Genomic DNA, 12257 nt, shown 5'->3' with positions numbered 1-12257 from the left:
CCACATCTACCGCAAATAATAATTCAGTTTCTTGCAGAAACTATCTAACACTATCTGCAAAACAGGCAGTTGATAACCTACCAGGGTTGAAGCACCATGTGGACAGATTGAAATATGGGATGAGTATTGTGTGGCAATAGAATCTCTAAAAAACTTCAGTTTGCAGATGAACCAAGAATTACGCTTGAATGTCATAACTTTTTAAAACAAGGTAGTCAGGAAAGTGTGGCGAATATATTGCAGCATTTTGACAGCCCCAAGCAAATTTGAGAACAGAGTGGATGTATGTTGCAGAAACGAGTCTGTTCACCCAATGCGAGTGGTGATATCCGCTTTGCAGATCTGCCTGAAGTTATGATGCTGCTGACAGTGTCTGCTAAAAGCGATGGCGTGACTGGTGGAACTATAAAGCCAAATAAGTGAAATCTATCTTCCGACACCGCAGTCTTCGTGACTGAGACCAGTAATGCTGATGACACTGAGACTCACAGCAGTAATTTCTCCTTTCAGAGCGTTATTGCTGCAGATGGAGTGAAGCCAAGAAGTAAGCACATTACTAAGGTACCAACAAAGTGTAATATTATTAATTTGTATTAACTGTTTCTCTTTTGCAGCATTTGGAAATGCATTTTCTTATTTTGTTGCTTTTTGGTTTGTTTTTTATTGTAGGCTGTTATATTCTGTTTAAAGGGAAAGATGTTGTAGTGTGTGACCTTAATGCTGCAGTTTGCATTTCATTACCATCATTTGCTTATCCTGGAGAATCTCCAGGGTGGAGGAGTTTTGCTGTTCCAGAGTTCTTTCTTCAGCTTCTGGGCAGTTGTCACTCTGTGGCTATCTGTGGTCCTGTTCCTCTGCTCTTCTTGTAGTAGCTCCTATCAGAGCTTCATCCCCCCGCCAACGATAATAAGATGCCAGCACACAACACAGCCTATGATGTGCTACGTCTATCTGCTCGGCGCAGTTAGAGCGCGGATAAAGTTCTCCGCACCTATCAGGCTGTGAATGTAACCTAAAGGCTTAAGATGAAATGAAGAGCTTACCTCCTTCCTGAGTGGCTCCAGACTGCTGTGTGCAGACCCGATAGCTGGCAGCACCCTGGAGTATGTATGTATAAATCAGATTATGTTGAAGTAACTTGCAATATAGTGGCAGGCAGCACCCTGCCATAGAGTAGGATTTCTCATAGTATTTTATTTCCTGGCACATTAATGGAGATTGTCTTTTAACTGGCAGAAGAACAACAATGACCATACATTTTTCTGGGTTTGTCTTTAAAATGACGTACACATTAGGAATGGCATTTCGTTCTGCTGGAATAATAACACACGTTATCTTGCACTCTGCTATGATGTTGCATAGATTGTTGGCTGCAATGCTTCATTCAAACGTGATTTCTACAGGACACATACATGATTTGCTGCTGTAGAGAAATAATGATCCTGTGTACTGTGGCAGACTCCGAAATATTGAAAAACTTCATGACTTCTCTTTCAGCACTTCATAGTAAAACCTTTCATTTTTTGACTCGATCATTTGGCAGAAACATAACTTAGTACCATTAATAGAGTTGTGATGGGCAACATTCATGTGGAGTTAGGACTGGCTCGACCAGAGTGCTTGCTGACTTGGAGGAGCATGGAGTTGACCACCTTGCCTGGTCTGGTGTGGAACCAAGCCAGCGATGCTTTGCTGTAGGCTCATTTGCCCTGATAGCTGGTCAACAATTTGAGGAGAAGGAGGTGAAGAGCTGGCTAAGTGTGCCATGAAGCTGGCATTTCAGTACATCCCTGAGAAGTGAGCTTTGAGTCGATGTAGTGTTCCTCTTATACCACGTGCAATTCACCCTCTCCAAAGCCTCAAGAATTCCTGGGTGTGAAGGGCGGCTGATTCTGATTGGGTGCTTGATAGTTTTCCAGAAACTCATGTTCTTGATAGTTCATGTTTGTCAGTAGTTAATGAAACACGTCCAGGTGTTTAATCTCTTCAGTGACACAAGCTGCAATAAAAGTTTATTTGTCGTTGCAAAAAAAATGAACCGCCAACGAGCCTCTGTAGGTCAAAGAATGGAAGGGTAGGGGAACTGTCAGTCATCTCACTGCTAAGCAGAGCCATGTCATGCTTCATCCTCCGTCAGGCCTCTGATTTTGACCAACATCGCTTAGAACACTGGGACTTTAGAGACCATCCTTTTAATGAGAAAAACAAAACTACAAGTCCCATAAGCAATAGTGGTGGAAGGTGTCACACATGACCTGGGACAACATCCGATTCAGCACATCCAGTTCCATTTTTTAAGCATTTGACACAATATTGAATTTATAACCTTTGTTTTTTATGGACATGAGTCACCAGAATTCTAAAAACGTCCAGGACAGAAATGGAATGGTGTCCGTTCCATTTGCAGATGGCTGGCCCTACGCAGCAAGGCCTGACTGTTGCCCACGAGGTTTTCTATTGAAAATGGAGAGTTTGTCGATCTATTTCAAACGGGTACTGAAACATTACCGTTGAGGGTAGAGTGGACTGCGCACTGAGGGGCACCCGAAGAGCGGTTTCACAGCGCAGCAATACACATCCAAACCTACATATCACATGGTCAAGCTTCATTTAGACCCTGTAGAAGAAGATTTTTTTATTGGAGACTTTTTCCCAACCACAAAAATCTACTCATGTCGTACCCATGCTACAAGGCCTCCTTAGACATGCTCCTGAGGTGTTCAAATACCCAGTTAGAGCTAGGGGTCTTAACCCCAGAGTAGATCAAAAATACAAGGCAGCTCCCAGTTACCCAATGTACATTAAGGGCCAACTTCCCTTAGATTCACTAGTAGTTGCCAATGCACGCAAAAGAGCAAACTCCCAAGGGTCAGGTGACACACCCCCTCCTGACAAAGAATCCAAGTTATTAGACGCGTCAGGTTAACGTATGGCTTCTCAAGCTGCTAATTCTTGGAAAATAGCAAACACACAAGCCCTTCTAGCAAGATACGATAGTGCTCACTATGAAGAGCTGGAAAAGCTCATTCAACATCTGCCCCAAGAATATAAGGACAAAGCCAATGACCTTATACAAGAAGGCAAACACATTAACCACTACCTCAATCAAATGTGCGCTTGACGCAGCTGTCACCGCGTTACGTGCAATAAATACTAGTGTTCTGCTTCATAGACACTCCTGGCTCAGGGTATCTGGATTTAAGCAAGAGTGCAAAATACGATCCTAAATCAACCTTTTGATCAACAGCACCTCTTTGGACCTGCAGTTGACGCATCTCTAAAAAAAAATAAAAAAGATACAAACAGCAAAGTCTATGGGCGCCTTACAGTCACCATCTGCCAGAGGCTCCCTTCGTCGCTCCTTTTATAGAGCCAGTTCCAAAACTAATACATAAGAACACCCACATCATCCTATAAAAGTCCCAACCAGGGCTCCTTTTCTAGGGGATACAATAGAGGAGGTTACAGAGGTAACAACAATAAGGGTAGAGGCAGAGGTAATAACACCCGCATCTCCCCTAACAATAAAGAGTGACTTCCCTGCGCTTCCCCCCGATCAGCCCACTCCGGTCGGGGGACGCATCTCACAGTTCCTACCTGTCTGGAATTCCATCACAACAGACAGGTGGGTAAGACAAATTATCCAGTATGGTTATTGCCTGGAACTCACTTCTACTTCCCCCCAACATTCCTCCAAGACCGTGTCCAATGTCATTAGAACACCTAACGCTCCTCAAACAGGAAGTCTTAGCAATGTTGCAAAAAGATGCAATAGAGCCAGTTTCTCTAATTCATCAGGGGACAGGAGTCTACTCCCTTTTTTCCTAATCCCAAAAAAGGACGGCTCTCTAAGACCAATACTGGACCTCAGACCGCTCAACGTTTACATTCAATCAGACCACTTCCACATGGTCACTTTACAACAAGTGCTTCCACTACTACAGCAAGGCAACTTTCTCTCCACTATAGATCTAAAAGATGCCTACTTCCACATTCCAATACATCTCGCTCAAAGGAAGTATCTCAGATTTGTGGTAGATGGTCAACACTACCAGTTCAAGGTGCTCCCATTCGGAGTCACCACAGCACCCAGGGTTTTCACCAAATGCCTTGCGGTAGTTACAGCCCATCTCAGAAGACAACAAATTCATGTCTTCCCCTATCTAGACAATTGGCTCACTCCGGACAATACAGTTGCTTCACAGTCTGGGATCCACAGTAAATCTAGACAAATCCCACCTCCAACCGTCTACAATGCAACAATATCTAGGGGCAACAGTGAATACTTCTACAGCCCTAGCATATCCCAATCCCACCAGGATAAATGCTATATAAAACCTAGTTCAAAGGTTTCAGCAACAGCACTCACTATCAGCAAGAGTGTTCATGCAGCAAATAGGTACGATGGCATCTTGCATTTTTCTCGTCCCTCATGCAAGATTGCAAATGCGCCCATTACAAGAATGTCTAGCACGCCAGTGGAACCAAGCTCAAGGTCAACTAACAGATCTGATGTTGGCGGACGACCGCACCCATCACTTTCTGCGGTGGTGGATTACAAAAAATCTTTCCAAAGGACGGTCGTTCCTCGAGCTAGTTCCACAGGTAGGGCTAACAACAGGTGCATCGCTCACCGGCTGGGGAGCACATCTCCAAAACCATACCATTCAAGGTTTATGGACCTCTCAACAAAAGCAATTCCACATTAACTACCTGGAATTGTTGCCAATCTCTCTAGCGCTGGAGTCGTTTCAACCACAACTCCTAGGCAAAGCTGTCCTAAGTCATACAGACAACATGACAGCAATGTATCACATACAAAAACAGGGGGGGGGACACTCTCCCCAGTTACCCCGTCTAGCACAGAGCAACTGGAGGTGGGCCATTCCACGGAAAATATACCTCCTAGCAGAACATCTATCAGGAGTACACAATCAAATAGCGGATCTTGTCAGTCGCCAAACACAACAGATCCACAAATGGTAACTTCATCCTCAAATACTTCTTCCTTTCTTTCACATGTGGGGAGAGCCAGACATAGAGCTGTTCGCCACACGCCAAAAAGCAACATGCCCAAGCTTCGCATCCAGACTAATGGGTCCTCCATTTGAACCTTTACACAAATGTGAACTACAGTACCTTACTTGGAAAGTAGCTTTTTTAGTCGCCATCACTTCTCTCAGAAGAGTGAGCGAACTCCAGGCATTAACCATACAAGAACATTTTTTCAAATCTTATCATAACAAAGTAGTTCTTAGAACAAACTCAAATTTTTTACCCAAAGTAGTATTTGCCTTTCATCCAAACCAGTCTGTTGAACTACCAGTATTCTTCCCCCAACCAGACTCAGTGGCAGAGAGAACTCTACACACCCTTGATGTTAAAAGAGCATTACTTTACTACATCGAAAGAACACAACCCTTTAGGAAAACCAAACAGCTTTTCGTAGCTTTCTCCCCACCTCATAAAGGCAATCCTATAGCCAAGACAGGAATTGCAAGGTGGATTGTAAAATGCATATAAATATGCTACCTTAAAGCCAAATACACGTTAACCATTCCCCCTAGAGCTCATTCTACACGCATCTATGGCATTCTTACGGAACATTCCCCTAGATGACATATGCAAAGCAGCAACTTGGGCCACGCCACACACCTTCACAAAACAATATTTTGTAGATGTGCATGCAAAACAACAAGCTAGTGTGGGCCAGGCTGTATTAAACACTTTTTCAAACTACTGCAACAGGTACAGGTAGCCACCGGTAAGCAGGATACTGCTATATAGTCTATGCATAGTGTGCAATCTGCAGCTCATATGCCTCTAACGGAAAATGCTACTTACCTGTATACATCTGTTCTTGGCATGTAGAGTTGCAGAGTTGTACACGCCCACCCTCCTCCCCGGATACTTTTATCTGATCCAGTATTATCTGAATTGGATACATCACGCATTTACACCTTTCTATTTCTCACTTCTCCATCTAACCCTACTGGCAAAACAATGTTACGATGGAGCCGAAGCCCATGCACATTGTCGACCGAAGGAGGAGTCACTAACCTCATGACTACAAGATAAGAACACACCTAACATCGAATGGATGTTCTCTGAAGGCATGAAAGCCATCGCTGCATGGATGCGTGCCAACTATTTACAACTTAATGCGGGCAAATCTGAAATTATGTTGTTTGGAGGAGCTGCCACTTATTGGTCGCCTACCTGGTGGCCGGAAGAGCTGGTTACTGCCCCTACCCCTAAAGAAGTGGTTAAGAACCTAGGTGTCAGGATGGATAACAAACTTACCTTTGATACTCACGCTAACACTACTGCAGGATCTTGCTTTTACATTCTTGGCCTCGGGGAAGGATTTTTCCCCTTATACCCTCTTCTACTAAGAAAACTTTGATGCAGGCCTTGGTGCTTAGTAGATTTGACTACTGCAATGCCCTCCTATTCTCAGCTAATCAATCTGCCATAAAAAGACTTCAGGTGGTGCAGAATACTGCTGCCCGACTTACTGTCAACGCCCCAGCTAGAACACCCTCTGCACCTCTCCTGAACCAACTCCATTGGCTCTCTATAGGAAAAAGGGTAAAATTAAAAATAGGCTGTATTATTCACAAAGTCCTCAAAGGTCAAGGCCCTTCGTGTTTTGCAATTAAACCCTCTGCTTACACCCCGGCATGAACTCTTAGGTCATGCTCTGAGCATCTGAGTGAAAAAGGCACATAGTGGCGGGAAAGCATTCTCTCATCTTGCTCCGGCATGCTGGAATAATTTACCCTCACACCTGCGCTCTGAACTTACTCTGGCTCAGTTCAGAAAGATGTCAAAAACCCACTTCTTTTAATCTTTCCTTCGTTTCTGGTATTCCCCACTGTCTTAAGCGCCGAGATACCCTCACGGGTGATTCAGCGCTATACAAGTCAATAAACTTCAAACTTCATATAGGATATACATGAAAAGACAGGGTCTGTGGAGCAAATACCTATAATGACAATAGAAATTTAACTAAAACACAATATTCAAAAAAACAAGAAACACACCAGGGTTGTCAGCTGTGCCCACAGATCCTGGCGATCAAACCGTAACCCGCAAGATGCTAACAGCAAGGGTGACAAACTAAATATACAGCCACAATAGACAAAGAGTTAGCAAGGAGGAGTGCTTAATAGGAAAGAATTGAAAACAAAGGGCACACTTGGCAGAAAGTAAAAAACGAAAACCACTAGGATACAGGTAGCTAAGACTAAAGGAACAGGAAGACAAGAAGGTAGGAACTGGAATAAGAGGTAAATAAAAAAAAAAGGCAGGGACTAGGAATAGATAAATACAAAAGGAGAGAGACTATAAGGGTGCACTAAATTGTACTGGTTCAGGAATCAAGAAAAGAAGGTAGCACTGAAGGCAGTGTTAGTTCAAGGCACAAGGAATTAACTCTATCTCAGAAATCAAGGTACAGGAAAATAAGGGGAAAGAAATTGCACACTTGGCAGAAAGCAGGTAACAAACATACAGGGGAAACCAGTAGCAAGACAGTAGGCACAGGAAGACAGCAAACTTGGAACGGGAACAAAGGTAAGCAAGGACTGGCAAAAGGGAAGCAAGGTAAGCAAGGACTGGCAAAAGGCAAATACAGTAGGGAGGCTGCAAGTGTGCACTAATCAGTACTTGTTCAGGAATCAAGCACACAAGAAGTAGCTAAGGCTCAGGAGTGAAGATAGCCGTGAAAGCAGTGCTAGTTCAGTGACAAGGAATCACTATAGCTCAGGAAGCAAGGAATAGGTATAGCTCAGGAACTCTGGAAACAATGATAACAAAAGGACAAGAAACAAGGGTCGGCCTCGCAGGAACACAGCTACAGTGACCAACACTGGAGTGAAGGGAGCTGGGGCTTCAAAGAGCTCAAAGTATTCACATGCAGCAGGTGTGAGCAGCCTAACAGTTGCCAGCTACAGGTGTGCTGTATTCCTCCACCCATGCTTGGCCTGCAGGGGTGGAGAGGGAGTAGTGAGCAGGGCATTATAGGTAATGGAGTTTCAAGCATGATCAGAGAGACTGGCTTCTCAAAACCCGGCATGGATTGTGAATGAATGGGAATTTCCAAATAGCATCAAAATGGCTGTAGGTCAAGATATGCATAGATGGGAAGGTCCAGACGTTTATTAGAACACTGGAGAGTCTCACAATTCAGCACAATGGTGGTGGGCAAAAGAGAGCAGGGAGCGAGTCATGACATTTAGCATTTGGACCATGAGGACTGGAGTCAGTTGGCCAGCGACTACGCCAGGAGGATAAGGGACCAGGACAACAAGGGTATGCAGGACTGAGAAGACAGAGGGAGCCATAACCCGCGAAGACAAGAAACAGGAGTCTCGGCTACAAGAACAAAGACGAGGAGGACAAAGAATACTAGGACATGGCCCAGAAGCACTTTGACCTCAAGAACGAGCTGCAGCGACAGCAGCACCAGTGGGAACTTGAGGACTAGGATCAGGAGAAAAAGCAAGAACATATGGATCAAGACCTGGATATCCAGATGTTAATGGTTGGGACCAGGCCTTGAGGACCAGATCAAGGAAAACCAAGGATCTGGATTATTGAGACTAGAATGAGTTCCAGCTGGACGACTAGTGTTGTGATATCCCTCTAGGGATGAGTGTTGCACTCTATAAATACAGTAAATAAAAAAGAACCATGACGGCCGAGTGTACAAGTACCAGCGCCATGGAGGACAAGGAGAGCCTATGGGACCAGATCGAGAAGGACCAGTTACTGAAAGACCAGGACTGAGTGACTTATACTGCCTGGTGCCCACCAGAATTATACTCTTTCCAAGTCAGTGCCTGCCTCCCCTCCCCCCCAACTCCACCTCCAAAAGATAGAAATTAGTGCTGCTGCTTTCACATTTATCCGGGATCCAGCAGCACGTCTCTTGTACCGGAGCCTTTCTTGAACCCAGATGACGCATCTCTCCTCCTTCCTAAGCACGATAACACAAGAGGAAAGCAGCCTCTGCTGAAGGGCCACAAGAAGAAGGTGGGCCCCTCATCTGAGCCCATGTACGGGGCGACCCCACTCATCACTGCTGAATTAATGCCACAAATCACACACACAAGCTGCGGCTGAATCGGGGATTTAATAAAGCTCAAGACCCTGCGTGCGCCACTATGGGAGGGTGTGTCTTTCCTCAGAATCTGATGCGCCTGCGTAGTGAGGCAAGTAGAATCTACTACGCATGTTCAATGGGGGGTGAATCTCCTGCGCATGCGTAGTGAGGATGAGTGAAATCTGCCCATACACAGTTAACGATCGAGTTCCCCCTTAACCTGAGAACAGGGTTCAGTGCTGAGGATTGAAAAATGTCCTAGTTAGCATGAAGGAAAGTTTCAGTTCTATTAAGGAGGCGGAGGCGAGGATTATGCATATCTTTATTAATAGCAAGTTCAAAGGTAAAAGTAAAAACAACCCAGCAACAATACTACAACTCCCATGAACCAATAGTCCAATCCAGTAACAGTCCGATAAGCTATATAACACATAAACCATCGCAGTCCTTCCTCTCCTTTGCTGAAGGAAGTTAAGCACGCTGTTCCTCATTCCATCTTTAATTCTGAACATGAAGTATGCAGCCTCTCCTCGACGAGGGTGTTCAAATTGGAAGCCAAAAGATTCCTAATGAGCAAATTCTTACCGTAAGGGGAGGAGGCACACCTAATTCGTCTGACTTTGTTCTTATCACCATGGTACCTCCAGCTACAATGGATCATCTCCTATGTTTTTTTATTTCTTTTTTCACATGCGTACACCTGTTTACTGTGTTATCCTCCATTTTTGGGTGCTGTTTCCAAATTGATGTTTATATTACCCCCTTGTTCTTTCTTTCTGCCTATTGTAAAGCGCTCTGATATCCTTCGGGATCTTGTTCGCGCTATATTAAACTTTATGAATAAATAAAATAAATAAATAAAAATGTGGTCAAATACCTGCTTCCAGGCGATATATTTTGGCAGAAAAATCCATTTGAGATATCAAGTTTGGTTTTGTATTTTTTCCGCACAATGTTGTTTATTAGTGCGACACTATGTGTATTTTGTACTACAAATGTGCGACTTTCTGTGTTCAAGTTTCTGTAGTTTAACACTAGACTATATGAATGATCGTATTTCATAACAGGAAACAAGGGATTATTCATTGATGAGGTGCAAATTTCTATTACACCCCGGTACTCAAGTTCTTGCAGGATTTCCCTAACTTGTTTTTTAGCTTCATGCTTAATGGGGTATTATCTTTGAGGTTATGGAATTGTCCTCAGTGGTACTTCATGGTAAAGGCAACTGTCATACCACCCTCATGGTTGGGGTATAACGCAGGAGCTAGTGCTAGTGCCCACTCCTTGGCATACAAGTGTATAACCGATTCTTGAACAAGCTCGGAAAAGGCAGGTAAAATCACAGTTTCTCCGTTTAGGCCATCCATTACAAAATCAGGTCGACAAACCTTTTTAGCCAAAAGAATATTCTTAACCTTTATTGAAGTCCTTCCAAAAGAGAAAATTAATGTTTCTAGGTACCTCCCCCTCCAATAGAAGTTGTATTTCGTATAAAAGATGGGGGACGCTTAACCTAATATCGGGTGCCTCGACCGTGAAGTACTCACTCAGCGCTACTCCCACCAGACAATCCAGCAGGTTCTGGCGAACTATTGTGACTTCTGTTGCGCTTTTTAGCATGGTCACTGCCCATTCCCTGCTCAGAAGCAGTGTCCTGAATATGCGGGGCATCCCTGACCGTAAGTCCAGCTACTTTCATCTTTTTGAATTGAGGTTTGGAAGGTTTAACTTGTTTAACCTGTTTACTGATGTAGTCAGATGAGCATTGGGATCCTTCGGTTTCACGTTCTCCTCCGATCTGGGCTTTGACCATCCACCTCTCTCCAAATGCTTTTCGGATAACTCCTGAAAGGAACGAGATGAACATATATCAGTATCCTGATACCTCTTAGGTGGTCTAATGTTATCGCAGTTAAGCAGATTGTAGTTTTTTCCAGTAGCTTCCTGTGTAGGAGACCCACCCTGTAGTTTATTTTATATTTGTTTTTCTTATTCTCCTACTACTTCTTTGTTGAAAAGTCAGGTGCTTGTTTAGAGTTATCATTTGCAGAATAACTCTTCAGTTGTGGTTTACCAGGTCCGGCACTCAAATTATCTCTATCCAGCGTAGCTTATGTTTCTTCGATAATTATAGTAAATTTGGGCTCCTGCTATGCAGGAGCCAAATCCTTAAACGCTTAAAGGACCTCACTAGCACCACCTGTACTAGGGAGAAAAACAACCACCTACACATCACAATACCTGTAGGGGGGTAAAAACATAACACATGATGCATCACAATACATTCAGAGGTGTAAAAGCACACAATTGCGCCAAACTCAGATAAGTCACCACCTGTGACAGTCTCTGTGTCCAAATGTCAGGGCCTAAACGTAGCAGTTGCCCACAAAGTGCTGGGCAACTGGTGCAGGGAAAGTTTGGGCAACGTTGGAGCCTCTCTGGCTCAAGAAACACCACTGTGGCACTGCGGGGCCTCACTGGGCTCCAGAACGAGGGAATGGCACCCTCAGAGCCTCTCTGGGCTCGCAGACAACGGACTCTGCCTCACTGGGCAGGGGGGGTCCCCCACGGGGGACCCAGACACAACTGGAGAGCCTCTCGGGGCTCAACGAACAAATGGCCCCCCAGGAGCCTCTCTGGGCTCCTCCACACTGATGTAGGCGTTGGGGCCCCTCACGGGGGACCCTCGAACACGTGGGTGCCTCGGTGGGGAGTCCCCCCCTCTGGGGGACTCGTGAAGCAAAGGTGCGCCCTGGTGGAGCGGCCCGCTGTCAAGTGGGGCCGCTCGAGTAGAGGCGGGGGGGGGAAGGTGCGCGACCTCGCACCTCTCCCCTAGCCGGCTTTCACTCACCGGGTCTCGAAGGTCCAGGACTCTTCCTGGGCGGCGGGTCTCCTTTTCTCTCGTCCCGGGGCTCTCCTCTCCACTCAGGGAGCCTCGGGGACCCGCGCGGCAGCTTCTCCCTTCCCGGCTCGGCTGCGGAGGCGGGACTTCCGGTCGGCCTTTCCTGGGCCGCGCTGGGATTGGCTGGCCGCCTCACCACTTCCGGGTCGCCGCGGGCAGCGCGGCGGCTCGCTTCTTAGGCAGGCAGGCGGGCTCCCATGATCCGAGGAGTGGGCTCCCTCGTGGCAAACCACAAAAACGGGC

General features: G+C 45.4%; 1 long non-coding RNA gene across 1 annotated transcript in view; it reads right to left on the bottom strand.

The window, feature by feature from the left end:
- Positions 1-10320: 10320 nt before the first annotated feature.
- LOC144805461 (uncharacterized) overlaps positions 10321-12257 on the bottom strand; it is a 192371-nt gene continuing 190434 nt past the window's right edge. The window contains exon 3 of the long non-coding RNA XR_013605525.1: positions 10321-10957. This is a non-coding gene — a long non-coding RNA (uncharacterized LOC144805461). The remainder of the gene's footprint in view (positions 10958-12257) is intronic.

The sequence above is a fragment of the Lissotriton helveticus genome (assembly GCF_964261635.1).
Source record: "Lissotriton helveticus chromosome 1_1 unlocalized genomic scaffold, aLisHel1.1 SUPER_1_unloc_10, whole genome shotgun sequence".
In the NCBI taxonomy this organism is placed as follows: Eukaryota; Metazoa; Chordata; class Amphibia; order Caudata; family Salamandridae; genus Lissotriton; species Lissotriton helveticus.
Note: the sequence above shows the minus strand (reverse complement) of the source record. Positions and strands in the feature narration are given on the sequence as shown.